General features: G+C 52.5%; 1 protein-coding gene across 3 annotated transcripts in view; it reads left to right on the top strand.

Moving 5' to 3' along the window:
- PAK3 (p21 (RAC1) activated kinase 3) overlaps nucleotides 1-24,111 on the top strand; it is a 109,201-nt gene that overhangs the window by 27,239 nt on the left and 57,851 nt on the right. The window contains exons 1-2 of one of the 3 annotated variants that reach the window (XM_046940509.1): nucleotides 13,427-13,533; nucleotides 13,964-14,014. The exons of 1 other annotated variant lie outside the window; for it this stretch is intronic. The gene's annotated coding sequence lies outside the window, so the exon portion shown is untranslated. Of the gene's footprint in view, nucleotides 1-13,426; nucleotides 13,534-13,963; nucleotides 14,015-14,659; nucleotides 14,719-24,111 lie in introns of those variants that run through there. One more of the 3 variants, XM_015278598.4, reaches the window with a different exon arrangement.

The following is a 24,111-nucleotide window of genomic DNA, read 5'->3' as shown; positions in this document are numbered from 1 at the left end:
CTACCCTGACCTACGAGCCATGCAGGGCTGATGGCTGCTTTGGTAGACAGACTCAGCAAGCACTGGTTGATCTAGCAGTGAAGATGGCCTTAAAAATAACCAAAATGCAGAATGTCATCAAACCCTACGGACTGCTTCCCCTCACCACAGATGGACAGTGCTGCTCAGAGGAATGTGCTGTATGAGTGTAGAATGCAACTGTGGGACAGAAGCCCTTGGTCTCTTAATGACACACTTAGAGCAGAACAGAGGATGTGGCAGAGCCTTCCAAAACTGCCCCAGGCAAAGGCAGAGTGAAAGGAAAGACAAGGGACGAGTGAACAGTGCAAACCCAATCCTGCTGGTATTTATTTCACTCTGTTTGACGAAAGAGCTTCTATTTATTTTGAAAGTGTTTGGAAAAATTACATTGAGGGGAGACACAGAGGTGGTGGCAGTGAAGGTGTGCAGGAAGGAGGTTTGTTTCCTGCACTGAAAGCAGCTTACAGTCCAGCACGGAATCCTGTCGTGTCAAACCTGGAGCACTGAATCCTTCCTTAAGGAACTGAGTGAGTTTGGGCACTCCATTATACGCTGTGCCAGTACTCTGTCAGCTTAGAAAGCAAATCCCGAAAAATAGTTTCGCCTATTTCAAGCCAGCTGACTTTATGCATTTCTTCCTCTGCACTGCATGTTGTGAAATGTTAACGAGGATTTTAAGAAGTAGACGCTCTGCTCCCTTTGATGTGTTTGTTTGCTTTCTTCATTCCACGTCTCTTTGGCAATGCGCTGTAAATGTTGATGGAGAGCGTTTGTTGGGGAGGAAACAGGCAAGCTTCCTTGGACAAGTGGGAGCTGGAGGTGGAGGCTTCTCTCTTGTGCTCCGATTCCTGCAAATCCTATTGCAAGAGGCCACGGGAGTCCAGAGACATCCAGTTCCCCCACTGTGTGCTGCGCTGCGGTCTGGGAGCACCTGGCCCTGCTCTGCAGAAGTAGCGGATGGGGTGCTGTCCCCTTTTGGAGGTCGGGGGCTGCGGGCAGCCAGTAGGCACTTGCTGCAGCTGGAGCCAGAGGTCAGAACTTCAGTCAGCGTAAGGGAGAGGTGGACGGCCCAGCGTGGCTGGCGGCCAGCGGGATCGCACCTAGTGGTTGTTTCCCAAGTTAAAGGGTTCAGTCAGTCTTGCAGCCTGCCTGGAGAACAAAGGAGCAAGACGGATTTCATGCTCATTCTGTGAATTGCCCAGTGGCCCTTCTTTCGGCACAGGTCTGTGTTTGAGTGCCAGCATAACGTGGGTTTGTGTCTGGCGCAGGAGATGTGACCTGTGGAGGGACTGTGACCTGGGCTGATACCTGGGAGGAGCAGGGAGCTGAGAGCACATCCCGCTGCCCTACAGTCTGCAGTGACCCCAGGACTGAGCTGAGGGACAAGAGACGTGTCAGCCCTCTTGGAAAGCCGAGGGAGAGAGGGAAGAGAGAGAAGGGACAGGAAGGTCCTGAAGGGCTTTCTTCAGCCTGGCTGGATTTGCAGGTAACACTTCATGTGTCAGCTTGGATTAACCTGTTTGAAAGAGGGCCCATCCCAGAGCCTCCGATGCACTCTGAGGACAGTGACCGTGGGGCGCGTGGTGGCTGACACGGATGGGGACAGCGGGAGTGGGGCTCCTTTGTGGCAGGGCTGCTTTGTCCCTTGCTGTGTGTGAGTGCATGCAGCCACCAGCATGGAGCTCATCTGCTTTCCCCAGCACGTGCTTGTGCCCAGTGTGTCAGTGCGTCAGCTCTGGTATCGTGTGCTTACACTGTGGATTTTTGCAGCGCTCCTAAGCTGAGCTAGGTTTCGGTGGGGATCTTATCTGGAAGCTGAATGGTTAACAGAAAGCCATAGCACCTGTCTGCAGCCCTGCTCCCTCCACTGCTGCTGAACAGCATTTCATGATGGCAGGGAAATAATTCAGCACAGCCAGGCCCTGCTCTGTGGGAGATGAATGGAGCACAAGTGGAGTGGAGGTCACTTGTGTTAATCTGAAGCAAATAGGACTGTGGGACAAGGGGAAGGGGGTGAGCCTCCTTTTATGTACAAATTCTATAGCTCTGAGGCTTAGGAAACACTTCACAGTAAACATTTGCAAAGTAGCCGTGCCATTAACCTTTTCTGGCAGGAGAGACAAATGGTTTTCCCGCTTCATTTTGTGCAGATCTCACGTTTTGGTACGTATGCAAATCCTGCTGGGTGGCAGCGTCTCATACAAATAAGGCTGAGATGCAGAGGCAGCTGTGCAGGCGGGATGGCTTGTGTTTCCATGCAGCTGCAGCTGGACCTCTAGCACAGGAGGGGCAGAGAGAGCCTGGTGTGTAAGGAGGTGTCAGGGAGAGAGGAGTAACGGGAAAGCTTCCTGAAATGCTGCACGGTAACAGAAAGCACTGCACCCTGTCTTTTTGGTAACCCAACGAGCATCCAGCAATTCCACTGTGTTTCTGTCTGTATCCTAACTTCTCAATGCCTGGAAATATCTGAGCCAGGCGGTGGGGAGGTGACGTTTGGGAAGAAGGGATGGTCAGCACCTTTTTGAGATCAGAACTAAACGAGTGAGGAAGATGATACAGCAATGGAACACAGGCAGGCGGTTTTGTAGGGACATAGGCCGTGTGTTGTAAAGGCACCGTGTGGTGCTGCTGGTGTTCCCTGTCCCACAGGCAGGGTGGGGCTGCAAGGCAGTTTCTTCGTGCTGTTTCACATCAGTTACTGGTATGCCGGTATAGCACTGCCCTACTTACAAGCCTTCAGTGATTCTGATCCCTCTGCAGTGTTTCTTCCGTGAGCAGGCAGGCGTCAGGCACTTGCACTTTCGGGATGAAGTCCCCAGTTCTCTCTAGCTTTGGCTGAGCTTTAAGTAAGCTGCTGGATGCTCAGTGCTGGCACACTGGAAGGTAAAGTCCTTGTAGGGACTACAAGGCTACAAATCTGCGGTGTTCCTTGGTTAACACATGGCCCAGTATTATCTGATAGTATCCTCCAGGCAGGAGAAGGGGCTGCGTGGTTACCTCTGCCTCTCCATGGGTGCACACACGGGCTCCCTGCTGTCAGCCTGTGAGCCGTAAGAAGCAGAGAGTGCAGCTGCAGGGCTCACACATGCCTCGCTGGCTCTGTTCCCTCTCACTCTGTGGTGTTTCTCTCACACCAGGCAGCATGGCTGCATGGGGTGCTGCGGCTGCAGCCTGCGCTGTGTTTGAAAGCGAATTGCCTCAGAGCCTTCGGTCTCTCCAGGGCTGTTTCCTGCCCAAACCAGGGAAGCTGGGATTTCCACGTGGTTCTGAAACTCAATTCTGGTGAACAGATATATATAAATCCCGTTTCTCTCTGTTCATTCCTTACCGCTGAAATGCTTTGGGAAACTCCATCTTCAAAGCAATATGCCATCTCACGGGCCACTGCTCACTCAAGTTTGCTTGTATGGGCATCACCGTTTAGCAGGAAATATGACATTGGTTTGACATGCTTGGCAGACGAGACAGGGAGAAATACATCTGTGAGTGGTTAACTGGGAGTAATGTTTCTTACCTTCAGAGCATACAGATATTTTTTCCCTTCTCCTCTGCCAAACACTTGGGCGTTTCAGCATTGCCTGCACCCAGAGGGGGTCTGACTGGGCAGGGAATGGCCTGGGCTGTGCATGTGCTGTGCTGCGCTGGGCACCTCCTGCATACTCTGGCTCTGTGGCTCAACCCCTCTGCACACGGGGGCTTGCATCAGTTCTGGCACCCCACCTCTGGCCACCAGTGACCTGTGTTGTGAGAGGCTGGTATTTCACCTTCACGTGAACTCGGGGCTCAGGAGAAACCTGGTTTGGTCCCTTCCTTCGGTAGCTGGAAGCCCTTTCCCCAGAGCTTTCTTGTTTTGTGCATGGAGGTCGAATTGTTATTTAATGTGATGTTTCCCCTGAGCATATTATGTGCCACGCTAAAACTTCTGGGTTTCCTGCCCCATTGCAGGGCACTTCCCCTCTCTTCATGGTTAGAAGCAGTCTCCTGTCTTACAGTTTGAACTTGTGGGCAAACTCTACCGATTGGCCACGTCATCAAGAAAGAAAGACAAGTTGCAAAGGCTGTATTTTAATTAGACCACGATCTAATTAACACACCTGTGAGTACAGCCGGGCTGCACACTGATGTTCTTGCTCATTCCCACACCTTTGGGGATTTGCTGCCAACCTTCCTCTCTCTATGGGAGGAACCTGGAAGTCAGGGGTTCTGTTTCTGGCAGTGCCATCGATTCACTTGTGACCTTGTGTGAGTCCCTTTGGGTTTCACTTGTAGGGCTTTCATTTGTAGGAGAGAGATGAAAATGCTTCCCTTGTTTTTCAGGACTTATTGTGAACCCTAATTAACGCTTGGGAAGTGAGGAGCTTTAGGCTGTGGGGTGCTGCAGAGGTACACTGCTGTGGGAATACAATTAATAACACAAATGGCACAGGAGTTCCCAAACTACATATTGCAATGGTTTATTTTCATGACTTGTTTACTGCATACGGTCTATATGAGTCATACTGTATATCTCCTTATTTTTTGTTACTACTGGAAAAACCCCGGGTAGGCTACATGAATATTCTGCCTCCTGAAGTGCTGCTTTGATGGCGCTGCGATCCACCTCAGCTCTCTCTTCAAGATGGAATATCCAGACTTCGAATTCTCTTGTTCTGTCTCTTGGCTGTCTCTGTGCTGTTGGACATTGTCCTTTTCAAGAGCAAGCACCAGAATTGACACTGCTGCAACCCAGTAAGGATGTTTTGCCCCTTAGCAGGGCTGTGTGGAGGCCTGCTGGGGGGTGAGGTGGCACTCTGCAGAGCGAGCTCTTGCTTCACACTCCATGGGTAAGGTTGCTTCCTATGTTAGGGTGAAAGAGCAAACAGGAGGAGGTGACCAAAGAGGGAGAGGAGGGAAGGCTGAAGGCACTGGGAGCTGTGGTCCCAGGGAAGGTTGATGTCTGTCTGTACTAGGATACAGGGAGAGCTTGCCCTATAGGGTGCTAGTTGCTAGTGAGACAGGATGAGCTTGGCTCACTGTCCAGGACAGTCGTGGGAGGAGAACACAAATTCTGAGCCCCCTGTGGCACAGCACTGAAGTGGCTCTGCTCTTCCCACAGTGTGTGTCAAGGAGATTTCTCCATCTGAGTGTGTTTTTGGTGTACTTCTGGATGCGTTTCATTCTCTGTGCTCCAGTCCTTTGCTCTTCATCTCCCAGCAGCCTTTGTCTGACAGCCCTGTCAGTTAGATTGGCATGTTCCTGCTGCTGCCAGCTTCTCTCTTTTTGCCAGGCTTCTCTCATAAATTCCCCATGAGTGTAATTACTGTCCTGATGAGGGTAGGTGCTGCAGGGCTCTCCTTCAGTGGGCTGAGCTTATGAGTCCCCTGGGCTCTGCTGATCTCCTTGCCATTTAGAAGCAGTGGTGTCCAGCAAATGCTTCTGACTTGTGCCTCTTTATTCTGCTGTGCATGCTGTGCGGATCTGAGATCCCCTTGCTGCTCTCTCTTAGGAAAACTAGGTAGATTACCAGTGCTTGTCTCTCTGATGGCTATCATGTACCGGTTGCGATAGGCAGCTGTGTGACCTCCCTCATGGCAGAGCTATTCTTTCTGGCTCTCAGCACACTGTGAGAGGTAATCTCAGTCCCGGGGTTCTCCTTGCAGCTGCAGTCCTTAGAAACTGAGGTTCCAGGGGTTCAAACAGTATTTTGGGGAAGGAACCAGAGCGTGTATATGTTAGGTGGACTTTTTTTTTTCCATTTACCTCTTCTTATCCCGGTAGCAGAAGCATCACGAAGAACCCATTATCTCATTTCCCTACTGTTATCACCTGGCAGGAGCCAGCATGCCTGCATGCGTGCAGCTGGAGAGCTCTGCGCCCCTCCAGGTGGCTCTATGAGGTTAAGTAAGGGAGAAAGTGCCAGCAGATGGCATTCCTGAATACACAGCATTGTTTCAGCATTTGGTGGGGCATGTAGCAAAAAATGCAACACAGTACAGCATTCCCACACTGTATTCACACCCATGGCTGCAAGCCATCAGGGCCAGCAAGCCCAGGTAGCGGGGAGCAGCAGGGGCTGTGTGTCAGAAAGAAGGCTGAGGTGCACCTGGGTACGAGGCCATCCCCACTGCTTGGGTCAGTTCAGAGCAGCTCACCTCCCAGGCCTGGAGTGCAAGGACCCAGGAGAGAGGTGCAGTACCTCAGGCCCTGCTGCTTCAGCGGTGGCAATTTTCAGCGTGCAGTTTACTGCAGAGACGAAACAATTTTTGCTTGGAAAATTACAAAGTGGAACAGTCATTACAGGGAGTCCAAAGTACAGCAGTGCTGACGCATCTGTGGGACTGATGGTGCGTCCCCATTTCCCATGTGCTGATAAGACGGATCGCTTCTCTTTCCCTTTGTCTTATTTACAGGAGGGTTGGGCAGCCTGTGGAGCAGAGGTACAGCAGGCCGACTGCTGCCTTGAGCCAGCGTCCCCAGGGGAGCTGCGGTGGGATGGGGCAGATTTCACCTTGCAGCCTGGTTAGGGTAGACCTTGCTTTCATATTTTTGGGGTCAGAAGGGAGAGGAAAATTCACACTGTGTGAGAGCTCTTTTGGTTTGGGGTTTGCCTTTTTGAACCCCAACCACCAGAACTCTAAAGACCCTGAGGTGCTGTCCCTCCTGACAGCCGTTCAGCTCTGCCTGGCACGGCACACGACCAGGGCTCCACTCTGCCAGCATGTGGCCCTGCTGGGAGAGCAGTGACATTCAGCTCCCGTTAGAAGACAAAAATGGCATCACAGGGCCATCTGAGGGCACATTTGCAGCAGTCAGGGTGAAGGCAAGGTGTGGGCTCTATTTCTGAGCCAGGAGAGCAATCTGTTCACAGTCCCTGGGACTTGTCAGCCCAGGAATGATTAGTGAGTTAAAAGAAAAAGCCACAGAGCCCCTCCAGCCCAGCTATGGTGAGAGATGGAGATAAGGAGTGTGCACTCAGGATACAGCTGGCAGCAGCAGAGCAAAGCAGTGCCAGTCCCTCTCACCATAGCAGCAGTCCAGGTGCTGTGCTCACAGCTGTAACTCGCCTGGTGTGCAGTCCTGCACTGTGCGCTATTTTGAAGGCAGCATGGCTGCTGTGTAACATCAGGTGGGATGGCACAAAGGCTGTGTGCCATTGGGTCTCTGATGTCTGGGTGGAAAAGCGAACAGCGAGCTGTTAGCTTGGATAAAGCCACACCACCTGGGACTTCACATCATCTGTGCTACAGCCTGCAGCCTGGGCTCACTGTGTGCGCCCTGCATACGGGGAGTGGGCGTGGGGCCGCCTGCCGCTGCTCTCCCCTGATGATGAGGAATACATCTGGCATTTCCTCGCCTGCTTTTCTGAGACTGTGAACTTGTGGCATTTCCTGCCCTCGCCGTGGGGCAGCAGTTCCTCCTGCTGGGGTGGGCACCCATCACCTCCAGAGCAGAGCTCTCCCTGGGGCTGAGTGAGGTAATTGGCCTGTTTCCCTGGTGTGAACCAACGGCTGTGCAAGGCAGCTAATGAGGAACAGCCAGGGTAGCAACAAGATTAAAAATATGTATGAACAAACGTCTTGTTTTGACTGCAAGGATGCACTGAAGCATAAGAGTCTGGGTCCCGCGGTAAGCCAGAGGCACATTGGGTTGGCATTCAGACTGGCGGCTGCAGCACGGGCAGCATGGGAAAAGGGAGGGCAGGAGCCTGCTTTACACTGGTGTCATCTGGGGTAATGCCATGCCATCACCTATTACATTTATCTGTGTGCTCTTGGACTGCAGTGCGGATACATGGTGTGAGGAGAGCAACGGGATGCTGACGAGCCCACAGCCTCTGTCTCTGCCCCTCGAGATGGCACCTTTTTGTTGTGAAGGTGGTTTGTATGGAGCCTTTATCTGCTCACCAGACGCTGAGAGCAGGGAGGTGGGTGCTGAGCGTGGTGATCCCATCCTGGCCGGCCCAGGGGCACTGGCAGAAGCTAAGGGGGGTTGTCAGCTAAGTGCACAGAGAAAGTGGGTGCCCCAGTGAAGCATGTTGCTTTTTGTTTCGTGAAAAAATACAGCAAAGGTATTTAATTTTAATTTCTATTTTAAGGGTGATTGTTCTTGTCTGGGTTGGGTCCCTGTAACACTTCACAAAGTGATTTTCAGATAGTTGAAGGCTGTCAGCACACCCCAGTCATTTTCTTCTCACAAAGGATTTCAGGAGGAAGGCTTATCCTTGCAGTGCAGGAGCTTGCTCTGGCAGGGAACCTTACCAGCTAGCTGACCAGGTACTGTCATGGCAGGGAAGGCTGTTTGGTACCTTGGCTGCAGGGTGCACACGTGGAACCTGCAGGGATGGCTGCCTGCCCTCAGACCTGTTCACAGAGACATTCATTTGCTCATGGAAGGAGCTGGTTTCTCTGTTGTATGCTGGGCTCATCAGGAACCATACATCTCTGAGCCTGGGATTCCATGTGTACTGAAAGGCAGAAGTACCTCACGGAAGATGAGAGTTAGCGGAATAGTTGGGCAACTACGTGGGTTTGTAGCCTGTGTTCTCCACGAGAGCCCCCACATCCCCATGATGGAGACTCGATTCCCTGGCCCTCTTGGGGTGTCTCGGCTGCCCGATGCCAGCAGAACTGAGGTGAAGGGCCTCTGCCCTGGCACTGCAGCGCTAAGCTGTCCCCAGTGGCACTGAAGTCATGTGTTTATCTTGGAAGTCAGACCTGCCAGCCCCATCCTGTATATTAGCAATTCCAATAAAAATAATAATTGGATTCAGTCCATTGAATTTAACATTTAAATGTCAGCTGGGGATTTCTTCCTGATCCCGGCTCTTGCCTAGGTGACATCAGATTAATAAGCCTGATTGCATTCTCTGAACGCCTGACTTCCACAGTCAGAGATGAGGGCTGAAATGCAGTGCTTTCTGCACAGCTGTGCTTTATGGACTTGACTGGAGCTGGTCAAAAGGCCATGCCCGTGATTCCTGAAATATCATTTCTTTTTAGATTTGATTTTGATCTGAACTACATGGAGAGTAAAACTTTCTTAAATTTGCCTTGAATTAAGTGCTCCTGTAGATGCAAGCTAAAATAATACTTTATTGAGTGTTTTAATGAAGCTAATCACTGAAGCTGACATTAAAAAGGTCCTCTGATTCATGGCAGATCTCACCCTCTCCCTGCAGATCGATTTGGGTTTAGGGTCTCATGAATGTATCTTTCCTTAATCTGGTTAAAAATTCTTTCTCTCTTCAAACCTGGGATCTTTTGAACTCGGAAAGACATAGTTTTTTAGAAAAAGGCCCTACTTTATTTTTGCCAGAAAAGTCATGTTCCACTCTGAGCTTAAGATGAGAGCTTTCTTCTGAGCTTGTGGCCTCCTGTCTTCAAACCAGTGCTTGGGACTGTCTGTGCTGTGTCAGAACAGACCATAACGTCTTCAGTAATGTGAAAGATAAATGTACGGAACAAACTTATCCATGGTGTTTGTACCTGGACACATGCTTGGCCGGGCTGCTATCCTTGGCAGTTCCTTAGGGAGTTCTCTACACGCACATGGAGGGCTACAGGGGATAAAGGTGAGGAAGGTGCTGGAAGGGTTCAGACAGATGAGGAGCAAGAATGGGTATTGTCCTCTAAAGAGGTAACCTCAGTAAGGGTGTGTTGGAGGCAAGTTGTGTTTCAAGACCCAGTAGTTCCTCTGTGTATACCTGGGTTTGTTTCTGGCACATTCTGCATTTACTATTGTGATGTGGTCAGTCTCACTGAGTCCTTTTTTCCAGAACTAGTTCCTGGAATCTTTTTGGAAGTGTCTCACTGAGTTGGGTGTCAGAGGAATCTTTTCCTTCAGCTGCTGCCAATTGTTTCTATGATGCAGACACTCCCTGTCCCGCTGCTCTAGCTGGTATTCTATGCAGCAAAGAGGAGCACTTCAGTTAGTTCAGCCAAGGCCCGTCTGCTGGAGCCTGGAGCCACTGGTTCCTTAACTCAATGTCAAATACTCTGCCTGGTCAGCAGCTGGAGTTTCTTGCATTTTAACATTGCAGGTCATAACCGTGGGAAGCTTGGGAAATGTATTCTCTGAGTTAAGACACGTTCACCAGCGTGCTTGGCCTAATTTTGAGGCTTCAGACTAAGAACCTGATATGAAAGCGCTCCAGAACCACAGACAACCTTGTCTCTGGTCTTCTAGCTGTTGGAGGACACTGCCCTGAGCAGCATATTCATGAAATCTGGCTGTCATGGGATGTTTTTCAGGCAATGGAGTCTTTGTTTGTGGAATGGGAACCACGTAAAGATGTCTCTCATCTCCAGGCCCTCTGAAGTGATGTTATCTGGATGCCTGGAGTACCTTTGCCTTGCAACATGGTGGTAATTGGGTGTTTATACTCACAGGCTGTTGTGCAGTGCCCCGTGTTTGCCATTCATAGCACCTTTGTTCAGATCCACCCGTGGTGGAGCTCCACTGCCATCAGTGGAAACTCCATAGCTGTGAAATCAGAGCTCAGTGACACTATTGCATACGTGCTGCTCCTTTTCTCTTTCTGAGGCACAGCTGAAGAACAGTGGTCAAAAGAGAAACTCAGTTATTGGTTTTGGCCCTGATTTTCATTGGTATTAAACAGCAGTGACTCTACCGACTGTATGAGAACAAACCATGGGTGAATGTGCCCAAAATCAGGCCTGTGTGCTCTTCTGATGAGGGTCTGAGCCAACGGTGATGTCTTATTTTGAGCTAAGGAAGATAGATAAGTGCAGAATGATCTATATATGGGACCGCTATAACCACATCACCAGCAACAGGAAAGTCAAAAGTGTTCCTAGGAAAATGAATCTTTATCTGCAGCAGGCACTGACCTAACCTGAGATTAGTTCTCAGATGCACAACAGTTGTAGGAAAAGTAGATCTTTGAGAGAGCTGAATGAGCAGGAGAGCCATTTGGAAACAAGGATCTGGTTTCATTTGTGGGGGCAGGAAAAGGAACCATCAAAATGAAAGCAGCCCAAGCTGCTTGGAAGGAGTAATTCAGACACTTCTATGTGGAGACTCTGGCCGGGAGCTGAGGGTGTGGGATTTCTTAGGGATGCAAACTAATGCAAGCTTCTGTGTGCTGGAGGTAAGCTGACCCCTGAAAGTAGCCCACAGTGTCCCCTCCTGAGCCTGGCTCTGTGTGTCCCGGCAAGCACAAGAACCAGTACTATTCCTGTGGACAGGTGGTTGGGGAAAAATTGATGCTCCCTGTGTAGGAGGTTGGGAGGTGTCTGAATGCAAACCAGGTGGGATTGGACTGCAGGGATCCCTTAAAAACTCAGAATCCTGTCCCTGGCTCTGCAGGAGGCTACAGTGTGTCCTGTTTACAAGCTGCGTTAAGGTAGGGCTGTATACATTGAGGCTGCCAGTCCTGTGGAAGGCAGTTTAAATTGCAGTTTGCAGAGAAATGAAAAAGGACCTGAGAGTGACGGCAGGACCTGTGGGAGGCACTGCTGCCGCTCCCGCTCTGCTTGCTGCCTCAGTTTCCCTCTGCCCAAACTAACAGAGCAGTGCTGCACAGCTCACAGAGCAGAACAGCTCACTGTGGCTCGGGCGGTGTTTCAGAGCTCCAGCACAAGCAGTGCTGGCTTGTGTTGTCACCCCAGTGTGACACCCCGCTCCAGGATGGAGATCTCCTGGCAGGCATTCCCGTCCCTTTGTTCCTTCCTAGGGCAGGAGCTCGGAGCCTGGACCCAGAATTACCCCGAGTGCTCGGGCGGCTTGTCAGCTCTGGGTTTTGTATTGTGTGTGGTAGGAGGGCGGGTTGCTCAGTTCTGCTGGTTCCAGAAGGTGGGTTATGTCCCACGTGGTTGTTTGCAATGATTGTGAGCAGCTGGCAACATTATAATGAGGTATAGCAATGGTATGTTGAGTAACGTATCTATATCTATCAGCCTTGAGTCATTGATTCGTAGTTCATTGGCATGTGTTAATGTTCTTATTACGTCAGTTAAATCCATGGTTGAAACATTAATTTTTGAGTAGGAAAACTATGATTTGAGGCAAAAATATAAACTAAAAGTGCAGCTGCTTTTAATATAAGGTTTTATTAATAAATCTGTGTACTGACCTCTGCAAATGTTTGTAGTATGTATTTTTATAACAGATGAAGATGACATGAAGGGAGCCTTCTGTCAGTTACTTGCTGTAAGGCCAATGAAGAAATACCCGCAGAGGTGACTTCCACCTCCTCACAGGAAGGATTCAGCCTCTTACAGGAAGGTGTTCATTGCAGTGTGTTTCCCATGGCGTGTGTGATCCCAGGCAGCAGCATGGTGTGCCCACACGCAGGGAGGGGTCAGACACAGCACCCTGACAGCAAGTGATGTCCTGCAAGCTGCTGGGGGCAGGGAGAGCCCGTAGGCAGGGCACGAGGAAGGGAATGTAAAGGAGAGGACCAAATTTCCTGAGGCGTGAAGACAGTGCGTGCACAGCTGCTGTGGGAGGGCGCTGTGCTGGATGCCCTGTGCGATCCCCCAGTAAGGACCAGGGGATGTCTGTGTCCCGCCTGGGTGTTCTGGGAGGGCCCGCAGGCAGCCGGGCCGCGAGGTACCCCTGACTGAGGTGTGTTGGCTGCTGGGCCCTGCCTTGCAGTCCAGGTGCACTGCAGTGCCAGAGGTTCCTGCAGCTGAGCTCACCTGTGGCACAGAGGGGCTCAGGGTGGCCCGTGAGGCAGGTGGGAAGCCTTGTGTGCTGTGGAGCCCTGCCACCTGCCCAGGCCACGCTGCCCCCTGGGCTGCAGCGAGGCCCAGGCCCCGTGCCCGGATCCCGGAGGCACCATCGCCGCGGCTGGGAGCTCTGCTGGCAGCGTGCTGCCCGGTGTCTCGCTCCGTGCTGGCTCCCACCAGCCGAGCTCCTTCCAAAGGAGCCAGCGTCTCCTCCCTCAGAAGCGCCGAGGGTCCCCAGCGCCGCTCCGTTAGGAGACGGCCTCGTTGTCAGGACAACGCGCCGTGCCGAGCAGCCGTGAGGGCTGAGCCTGCCCAGCGCCAGCCCCGGCGCCGCAGATGCTCGCCTGCAGCCAATCGGCGGGCGCTGGCAAACCATGACATCATGGCCGAGCAGGCCCCAGCGTTTAGTCGTTAGCTTTCAGCATCCCTCCGCGTCCCTTCTCGCCCCAGTCAGCCCTGACACGGGGCTGCCACCACCCCAGGGCAGTGCAGGGATGCTGAGCCACGTGCCTTCGCTGAGCGCACCTGGGTCCCCTTGCTCTTCTGTGGCCATATCCTGTGCGGCGCCTCCCTGAGCTCCTGCCCAGCCTCAGCACGTGGCCTCCAGGATCAGGATCCGGCAGCTGTTCTAAGGCGTTCCCCTTATTGCTCAAGAACACCTTCCTTATTTCCTGCCCATCCTAGCTCAGTGTGCGTTCTGTTTCTATAAATGCTGGTGCTCGGCCTCTCCTACTGAGTCTGGCAAACCCTTTTCCATAGGCAGAGCACCGGTGGTTTTGGGCGGCGTGAGCCAGCAGGACTGTGCTCAGTGCGGGAGGCTCTGTTTGGTTGCACCTGAAAGGTGAGGGAGCATCGCCTTTGGCTTTGAGCCCTCGGGCCTCTTCCTGCAGAACTGTGTGTAGGGAGGGATGCAGAGCTGACGCTTTGCTGGGCCGCCTGCCCGCATTCCGGGGAGCACAGCTGCAGGTGAGGCTGTGCCCCTGATGGTGGAGGGGAGCACAGCCCAGCATACCGGCCGTGGGCAGCCGGAGCACTGAGTGCTGGCAGAGCCACGTCGGGTGGGTGAGGGGCTTGGTGGGCCTCGTGTGCCAACCCCAGAGGTGCACACTGTTAACAGATCGCTGGTTTTCAGGAAAAGCTGCTGTGTGGTCGGTGTTAGTGAGGTGTCTGCAGCTCCCAGCAGCCGTAGCTCCTGCGCAGGCCAAGGGCAGGGGCCCGGCTCTGTGTTTTCCTCTGCTCCGAGCCCTGCAGTCGTTTCTTTTCTTCCACAGGTGGAATGAAGCTGACCCCTGCTTCGTGCACTTGGCCCTCAGCAGAGCCAGGTATCAGGCGGGGCCGAGCTCAGGGTGCCGGGAGCGTGTTTCCTTACAGCGCTTACAGGAACAGCCAACTGGTGGCTTGTGGTGCTGCTGTTTAGTTGGACTCTTTGGGAGTGGCGGGAGCAGCTCACTGCGATGCAGCCCTCACACCCATAGCTGTGACGGAGGTGTGCAGTGCCCCTGCAGCAGAGCAGGGCCACCCGAGGCCACCACTGCCGCAGCACGGACTGCGTCCCACCGTGCAGCGCAAACCCCACCGCGCTGTCCGTCTTATTTCCTTCTGAAAATAGCACACGCGCGAAGCCAGCATCGCGCAGCCCGGGCCCGTTTCTCCTTTCCAGCCGCGTCCCGAGGCGCTCCGGCTGCTAGTAGCGGCACCGGGCCCCGCTCGCTGGGTGCCACCCGCCGCTCTCTTCCCTCCGCGACCCCCCGCCCCGCCGCCTCGCACCCGGGGTTCGCCCCCGCGCGCCGAGGGCTCTCCGCAGCCGGGCGGGCGCAGCCAATGGGCGCGCGGCGGGCGGCGGGGTGACGACAGGGCCGGGGCGCGGCGGCACGTCCCGGCGGCGCGCGCGGCGATTGGCGCGCGGCGGCGGCGGCGCGAGGGGCCGGGCGCGCGGCAGATGGGCTGCGGCGGGCGGGGGGGGCGGCGGCGGCGGCGCGGGGCCGCGGCGGGGGACGGCGGAGCAGCATGACAGCGCCGGGCGCAGGTAACGGGGCGCGGGGCGGGAGGGAAGCGGGCCGGGGCCGCCGCGGGGGCGGCGGCTGCGGAAGAGCCCCGGGTCCGTAGGGCCGCGGCGGGGCCGAAGTTGTGTCGGCGCGGGGCCGCCGAGCGCTGCCCGCCGCCCAACAATGCCGCCCGCGCGGCGGGGGCTCGGCGCTATAAATAGCCGCGGGGGTTCGATGCCGTCATTGACAGCCCGCGCCCGGCCGGGCCCGGTACCCGCGGCGCGGAGCCGGGGCTGTGCCTTTGTCCCGCGCAACGGCCGCCCGCGGGGCTCCCTCACGGGGCCGACGTGCCCGCGGCTCACGCGGCGCTGCGGTCCGCGCCGGAGGCGGAGGGGACGCTCGGGGCGGCGCGGCCTGCGGGGCCGAGGGCCGGGTCTGCTGCCCCGGGCCCCGGGGCGGCCTCTCCCGCAGCGGCGCTCCGGCGGCCGCGGCCTTCGAGCGGGGAGGAGAGGATTGAGTTTCCAGGCTCGTTAGGCCACCGCTCGGGCGCAGCTGTGGCGGCGGCGCGGCGGGGAGCAGTGCCCGGGACGCGATGCTTCGGCGGTCGCGTTGCTGCGCCCCGGCTTCGTGCCCTCCGCACGCGCCCCGCGCCGCTCGCAGCGCCTGCTGGCGGGGCCGACGTCCCGGCGAGGCCGGGCGGCGCGCTGCTCCCCTGCGGCTGGTGGGCGCTGTGCTGGGGGCTGTAGCAAAGGGGTTTTTTTCCTGTCTGCCCAGGCTGTTCTCCAGGCATCTCGTCTGTAAGGATCTGGCCAGAAGTCGGTATTTAAAAGCGTAGGGAAGTCAGAATCCCAGTTATTTTGCTTGTCCTGAGCCGGTCACGTGGTCTAGAAGAACGAAATCTGTCATGAGGTCTTTTTGGTGCCCCTCGTGTTTCTTTGTAGCTCTTGTGCACGCAGCTGCAGGACAGGTGAGCGCTGCTGCGCTGCTCGCTGTAAGGAGCCTGGCAGCGTTGCTCGCAAGGAGCTGCTTTGTTGTGCCAGTCCTTCAGGTCTGCCTTCTGCTCCTCCGTTTCCACTGTGTGTGCACAGGGCTGGTTGTGAGGGGCACGTTGCCGGCCTTGGCTACCAGCCCTGCTCTGGGCACACTCCCCGTGGCTTTGGGAGGTTAACGCTGCTTTCAGCCCGCTGCTATGAACGTTGGTTTCTGTTCCTTGCCGTGCTGCGTGGGGCAGCAGGAGCCCCTCATCACCTTCCCCTTTCATTATCTGCCATAGCTTCAAGCAGAAGGTGCTTGAAGCTTTTTTTCCCAGGAATTTAATGGACAAGGGGAACAGAGTGGGTGGGGAGGGCAGGGGGAAAAAGGAAGAAAAGCATACGTTTATGTTCACCTGCAGGAATAGGCCTTTCTGCTTGTCAGCGCTCTTCTGTGTTTAGCGAGCGCTTTTTACCTGCACCTGTCTTCTGCTTTTTACCTTTCAGGCACAAATGGCTGAACTTACAAGGGATGAAGTCTTCTGTTACTTCTTTGTGTGCTTTGATTTGCCTCTTACTGCTCCACCAACTGCCATTCTCATTTAAGTGAGTGGCTGCTGTCACTGGGGCACGCACAGGTGATGCTGAGCCCTGTCTCTCAGCCTCTCCTCGTACCAGGGCTCATTCTGTATTGGGAGAACATGAGGAAGTATCTGTGGTTCATTAACAGTTGGAGTTTTGAAGCTCTTTTCCATGTGTGATCGATGATGAGGCATGAACGTCAGCAATGGCTCATGTGCAGTTGACAGCAAATGTAGTGTATGCTCTGTTGGGGATAGCAAAGACTTTTGCTTTTGGGTGGTAGATTGGACAGGTGCACCTCAGTGATACCCTCAGGTATCCTCACTGTGTTCAGGGCATCTGGGGGAAATTTTAAGTGTTTCTTTGTGATTCTGAGGGCAGAGATGTGCTTTCCCAGAGAAATGGAAGCAAAGCCCTTGGCTTCTGAAAGGGACAGGTTGTGCATGTGCCAGTGGTAGGTGTGCTTCGATCCAGCTTGCTGCACTCCTGTGTTTTGCTTTCCTCTGAAACCATGTATTGCCGTGTGGGATTTGTCCAGCCCTGGGGTACCAATCTGCCATTTCAGCACCATGCAGATTCCACAGCCTGCACGTTCTCATTTTCTTTCTAATCCAAAGCATTGCAAGTTCTCTGGCCCCTCAGTGGGCTCACCACTGTTCTGCTCTGCACGCGTGCCCAGGTGGGTGCTGCAGTGCTGCCTTGCCACATCACCTGTATCCAGGCTCCATCAGCAGTGCTGGCGGAGGGGTGGCAGCGGTGGGCCCCCTCTATTTCTCTCCTAGAGTAGATCAGTGCTCTTGCTTTACTTGGGAAGGGCATTCAAAAGTACTTCCGCTCAAGGGGAGTGGAAGGCCTTATGGTTTCCTTTCTCTGCTCCCAATGGTGAGGGAGAAAGTCCTCCAGATGAGAAGTCTCCCAGTGCTTCCCTGCAGAGCATGTTGTTGCGATCCACAGTGCCCACATGTCGGCTTGCATCTGTCAGGTGCACCCAGCACTGCCAGCTGCAGCACGGGGTGGTAAACCAGGGAGGGAAGAATGGAAGTGGCACAATTAAAATCCCTTTTTTAATGTCTTTTGCCTTCATGGGCAAGAGATTATGGACTTTTGGGATGTGCCTATAGTGTCGCTAGAAAAGCCGTCAACTGTGTGTTTGCAGAAATGGAGGCTTGGAAAGTGCCTTTAATTGCAATTCTGCTCTGCACAACACAGATTGTCATGCTTTGAGCTCAGGTTTGTTTGTATCAGGGACAGACATTGATACCACAGCTCCTATTGGGGCATGAATATTTCAGCGACTGAAACGATGCCTGCCTGCTCCAGAAAAGAGCTGCTTACATCCGCGTTTGATCTTCTAGTGAGCCTTGTCGGCTCAGCCTGGCACCCTGCTTATTTATTTCCTGCAGATGTGGTCTCTGTCACCATAGTGTTACTTGCCCCTCTTTGTTGCAGAGGCTCTGGCTATCGAAGATGAGAAGAGGTGAGATTTCCAGCAAGAAAAAACACCATAGCAGCCAGAACTTGCTCCCTGCTACATTGTTGAGAAAGCACTTTGCGCTTTGTAGGATGAACAAACCAGAGTGAAGTGGGTTAATATTTGTAAGTCTCTGCAGTAGCAATCTGAGGGAACAGTTCTTTTACTTCTGCCCCACGTCCTGCACTTCAGCAGCCCTCTGTGCCTTTCCACGTTCTTTCAGCCTCTCCCTACTTCTTCCTGCTCTGCAGGAATGCTCAGTCCTCCTCCCCAGAGACGTTAATAATGAAAAGTGACTCCAAAGCACCAAAATAGGGGGCACTGCCTTCCATGATCTGTGATGTGGGCAGTGACAGCTTTGAGCAGCTTGTTGTCCAGGCCATGCTTTGTCCTCTCCTGTGGTCCTGGAGCACTCTGCATGCTCAGGGTCAATGCTGGGCTCCTTCCTATAGTGGGGAAAAACAATAGGGATCTGGGTATGGAGTGGTTTTCCAAGAAGGAAGGTTAGTTACCTGTTGTTGTTTCTTTTTTTCAGTTGTATTTCATGTTGTTTGCATTGCTGTTCTCCAGCAGAATGGCAGAGCTTGGCCTTGTGGGTGCAGCAGAACAAACGTGGGCCTGTCTGCTTGAGGAACGTGTCTATTGGAGCAGATATCCTGCACCCTGAGGATCCCAAAGCCTGCTTTTCCATGAAAGCTGTTGTGAAGGTTTGCAAGAAATGGCTAAAAGTGAGGCCTGGAGGAAGGCGGCAGGGCCGGGAGGGCTGGCTGCCAGTGGCAGATGCTGTGGGTGCACAGCTGACCTGGGGTGGCTGGAAAACCCAAGGTGAAGTCAGATGGCCATGGTCATCAGCAGGGAGCTGGCAGAGCAAGGGAAGGTACCAGAGAGAGGTAAACATGATTGGATTTTTGTGCTGTCTGTGTGGAGGGGAGGGCCTGGTGTGGCAGGGAGCTCACAGACCTCAGCCTGCAGGTGCTGAGATAACAGGCGGTGGGCCAACAGCGGCTACTGTGAGCAGCTTCATGTGGCATGCAACTTCATGTGTCCTTTCTGGAAGCAGAGCTGTGGCACTTCCCTCTGGCAGTGCCTGCTTGTCTGGGACACGTAGCTGAGGAGGCATGCTGTGTGATGGATTGCTGTTAGTGATGTACTGGGTCCTAAACACATCCAACATGAGGAGCTTGTGGAAGGGGATTGTGCTCGTGTGTAGCAGAAATGTTGTGTTTTGTGACTCCCACTCACTCCTGCTCAGCTGCCCCTGCAGGCCTCTGTGATCTCATGGTGAGGTGGCTGTGGGCACATCGTGTGGTGGGGTTTGTAAGGAGAGACATGGGGCATCTCTCAGAGCTGGGGATTTGAGGGCTTTTTAGATGCTCTGCGTTGCATTTCACTTGCTCATGTCTGGGAGAGGTGTCCCTGTATGCACGTATCTCATATGCAAATGCATTTCGTGATGCTGTGCGTTTTATCTGTATTTAGAAAAGGAACAATTTGAAGAAAGAATCCTCCAGGAAATGTTGATTTTTGCAGGCTCAGGGCTCCTGGCAGGGATTTGGGGGGGAGGGAGGGGTGGGAATGAGGGGGCGGTTCACTGAGGTTTTTCTCTTGTAGCATTTTGGGAAAACTCCAGCCAAGACCCACATACAGTCAAATGAATCAGCCTTCCATTTTGCTATAAGTAATTGGCAGCTCTAGCTGCAATGCAGTTTTGATGTATGTCTAATACACTTCTAGGTTGATCGAGGGGAAAGCCTGCAGTGGCTGCTTGATACTGAGTTGGCCTTTTTATGAAGCCTCTGAGCTGGTAGGGGGACGCTGTGGGCTTCTATTTGAAAGGCAAGCATTTGCTGCTCTGGTCTTAAGGCTGTCATTGATGTTCGTCAGCTATAGAAAAGACATTTCTTGTTGCATTCAAGCACAGAGGGCATTCTAAGCTGGCACATGGAGCTGTTGCTTGGCGCAGGGTTTCTGTAGGAGAGTCTCATTTTATAACAACTTCAACAGAATATTCATGTTCTTAGAGGAGTGACTGTTCCTGTGCTGACAAATGAAGCCTTTTGGCCTTCTCATATTCCTGTAGCAAAATGAAATTCGCTTGTTTTCTAAAGCATCTGGTGCCAATTCAGACTCAGAGCCCTCTGTGTCTGCTGCGGGATTTCCAGTGGGCTCGGGAAACTTAGCAGACAAGCTCAGCATTCACCGCTGGAAGTATCTGGGGTAACTGGAGGGCTTTCTTGTCCTGGAAACATGACATGTAGGAGCTGCCCTTGGCAGTCTAAGACTTGCCAAATGCCTTTTATTTCCTGTTGGGAGCATAGTTTTACATGGAAAGATTGTATTGCTTACGTGACCTGAGTGTCTGTTGGTAAATATTGACTTTAATAGCATACGCTTCACCTTAACAGGATAACAGCAGTGAGGGGTGAATGCCCAGCAGTGTAACTTCTGCATACTTTACAGTATTTTAAATGATAAATACCATATGTATTTTCTGTTGCTGTTGTTGCATTTGAAAGTCCATTAGAAACAAGTTACTTTGAGGAAGCTGTAGTCATCCATGTGATTAGTTCAGCCTTGGGGTTTTAGTCATGGCCAGGGCTTTGCTGAGCTAAATGCTGGCTAAACAGGGGGAAAAACAAGGCTAGCCTGGAGGAGCTCTTCTATGGGATCGTCTCATGTGGGCAGCACGTGGCCTTTCTCCCTCCATCCTCTGTGGGGGAGGAAACATCCAAAGAAAGTGCTAATGTATAGTCCTCGTGGGGAGCAACTAACATGGCTTTTCCCACAGCATTTTGCACCTGAAATGAAACACAAAAATGACTGTTTTTCACCCTGTTCCTTTGTAGGGGAGAAAGGAGACTCTTGGATCTATAGAGATGCAAACACAGAGAGCAGAACGGCGTCTCTTTTTAGCTGTACGGCACTCTGCTTGTTTGGGTCAGTGTACTCTCCAGTGTAGCTGGAGAGAGATTGTGGCCAGACCAGTTGGGCTGAAGCTTGCTCTGTCCCTCTCCAGTTCACTGGGCAAGTGTTTTATGTTTTCTTCAGCATAACTCTAAATGGGCATTGCTTTACCCTGTTCTGGGAGGGAGCTGTTGTTTCTACAACTCGTGCTGTCGTGTCAGTAACCTTTTTCTTTTCTGAACGAGGTCATTACATCACGATGCAGTAATCCTCTGCCTGTGGGATAAACCATCCTCTGTCTGTGTCTCTGTCTCCTGCTCTTATCTGTGTTTGTTCTTAAAGTGTTGGTGTCGGGAGGAGAAATGGAGAGCAGAAGTTCTCATTCTGCCCTGTAAAGCTATGTTTAGAGAGAATAATGCATGGGTTGTGGCTGTGAAGGGCTGTTGTCTCACAGAACTATTGCTTTGATACTTTATCCACAAAGTGAAGCTCCGGAGCCTCAAGTCAGAAGAGCCTGGGGATGAAATTACACCTTGGCCGGGCTCTGACAGGTTAAACTTTACAGAGATGCCGGTAGCAAATTATCCACAGGCTGAATTGCAAAGGAGGGCTTTCAGATGGGCTTTAAAAACCTGTTGAGGAGATTGAGTGGATAAAAATAGTAAGTTCTCATGTCCCTCTTTTAGTCTGTTGAGCTAAAAGCAATCTCCAAAGAGAGGACCGTATCATTATCGTGCTGTCGGCCCGGAGGAACCTGGGGCTGGAGCAGTGGGGCAGGTCAGCACGGAGCCGGCGGCCTGACCCACTGTCAGGCCATCAGACCGGGTTTCCTCCCTGCTCACCATGGCTTCTAATCTGTTTGGGTGCGCCTGTGTACTTCTTCCAGAGTCCACTTACACCACAGTGTAGCATTCATAGCCAGCCTGAGGTGTGCCTGATGAGGTATGGTTCGTAACTTATTTTCAGTTCGTTTATGAAGGGGTTAGATCATGTGGTTGCCTGGACGGCAGGGACTGTGCTTGGTGACCCCACAGGTCTCTCCCAGTCCTGTGTTTCTGTGTAACTGGAGGAGATGCCATCTAAGCTGCATCAGTATGCCAGTGATGTAATTTCAGCCTGTCTGCCTGAACGCCACAGAAGTCAGGGAGGCTGCACACGCTTAGGGAGGGACTGAGTTTTATCTCCTCTGTTTTGATAGAGAATAGCAGGGTTTGATTCAAAATGAAACTGGTTAACTGAGCAGAGAAGGAACGGATGTGCAAGTGGTTGATTCCAGCTTTTACCTGCTCCAAGAAGAAATAGCCCCTCATAGTTTTCAGTGCAGCTCCGAGGTCTCTTGGAGGTTACGGTGAATAGGTAAGTTGAGAGATCAGGCGGTAGGGTCTCCACAAATGGCTTTAAAAGGTGTCAGGCCCTCATTGTGAGTAGATGTTACAGTGATGGAGCTATTGAGGTAATGCATCTAGAATCTGGTGAAGGCTCTGCAGTTACTGCCATGCCATTCTGCAGCAGTTCTGGGCACTGTGGTAGTAGAGCACGTATGCAGAAGCTGGAACTGGTAGACGTTGTGAGCTGTCAGCAGGACTGGGCTCTGCTGGATGCCACGCAGTGCGTGTTGGTGTGGGAGTGGTTCTGTGCTCATGTGCCTTCGCAGCCATAAGGACAGATGCGGGCAGCAAGTTGCTTGGAGTGTGAGCAGAGGAGCTTGGGTTGTGCTATGCCCATCTGTGGCTGAGCAGTCCCCTCTGCAGTCCACAGAGACACCGGTAACAGCTCTGTATCCTCACGGTAACATTTCTGTGCTCTGTCATTGTCCCCAAAGCAATCTGTCCTCAAATCCAGGAGCCTTCCCGTAGACGTCGTGCTGCTGACGTCGCCTTTGTCCGTGTTTCAGCTGTGCCGCCTCTGTTGGTGACGGCAGGCTCTATGGCTTTATCCAATGTCTGAACGTTCCAGTGGAGGAGGGGAAATTTCCAAATTAGATTAATTCATTATCTTCTTCAATCACTGCCTGTTATTAGAAAGATTATAGCAAATCGGTTTGTTCTGCTTCATTTGCATTATTGGTTTGCTTCTGTTTAATTCTGACAGAACTGCTGGATCCAGATTCCAAGGAGCTGACCGTGTGGTAAATAAATGAACATGTGGTCATGGTAGGACTTTCAGCCATCAGTTATCACAGCTTTGACTTTTCTAACAGGGTACATTTCAGAGAAGCATTGATTTTTAATTCTTAGTGTAACTTGCGATTTGCCAGGTTACAGCCGTGACAGCAGCTTCTCCCCATCCTTAAGGGTCATTCTCTATATGCTTGTGTTTGAAAACTGCAGAATCACAGCTTAAAGTCCTCTAAACACACTTAGCCGAGTGTAATACCTTCCTGTTTGCGTGCAGTTTTAAAGCCAGATGTCATGAAAAACAACTTCTGGTGCTTTGATGTGGGCTCATGATTTTCTCATTGATGCTATTCATATTGCATGCCCACTGCTTTGTGGTGGGTGTTGGTGTTCTCTAACTGCAGTCATCTGGGGGAGAGGAGCAGCTTCCTGGCGCAGAGTAACGTCTCGGCCAGCTGTGGGTGCCGGAACCACATCTTGGACACTCCCTCTGGGCTCTCCTTTCCTTGTGCTTTGCTTCGAACAGCCCTGAGCAATTCGTGGTACTGGGATCCTGCAGCCTGCTGTGCTGCGTTTCTGTGCTGATGCCTGTGCCTTGCACTCCAGAGACAAAAGGTAGAACCCATTCACGATCACACTGGGCTCGTGTCATCATCCTGGAAAAGCAGTATCCCTCAATTCAAGGGACTCTTGTAGTTAGAGCTGTTTGACTGTGAAGCAGTGACCAACGAGTGATGCCCTTGCTTCCACTCAGGCTATGGCTGAGACTCGGCATCTCTTTCTGTACCCTTTCAGCACAAGTGGTGCTTTATAGCTGTGCTGAAACCAGTGAGCCTGGAGCTGCAGCCCTTGCCTGGCAGTTTAAGGGATACCAGTTTTTCTGCATTTGTTCTTGTAACGTTGGAAAAATGTCCTTATGAAAAAGAATGGCCTTTGGCCAAACCCTGCATCCAGTTGTGGGACCTGACCTCAAGTTTTCATTTAATCTTCGGAACTGAGGTTTATAAAATAGCAGTGTGAAATATCTGCGTCAGTTCCCCTCTCAATCTGACACCTTAGGAGCATTTGCAGTAGGAATGTGGTCTCAAGATTTCTGATGTTTCCCGGCACACATTCAGCCTTTCTGTAGTGCCCGTTCAAATTGCTCTCCCTCTCATTGTGTTTCCTTTCTCAAGCAGAGTTCTCAGGATGGGCATTCTGCAGATGGATGCAGGTGTTGGCCAGTCCCTCAAGGGAGGTGTTTCCTTATAGACAGGAAAAGAACACCCAGTTTTGCCATCCAGACAGCCCTTACAAGAACAGAAACTTATTTCCTTGTGGGCAAAACAAACCTTTTGTGAAGACTTAGAAAGAGATTTCATCTCCATTTGTACAATCTACAGCCTGGGA

Source organism: Gallus gallus, chromosome 4, assembly GCF_016699485.2.
Source record: "Gallus gallus isolate bGalGal1 chromosome 4, bGalGal1.mat.broiler.GRCg7b, whole genome shotgun sequence".
Classification (NCBI taxonomy): domain Eukaryota; kingdom Metazoa; phylum Chordata; class Aves; order Galliformes; family Phasianidae; genus Gallus; species Gallus gallus.
This window is presented reverse-complemented; position numbering and strand designations above follow the sequence as displayed.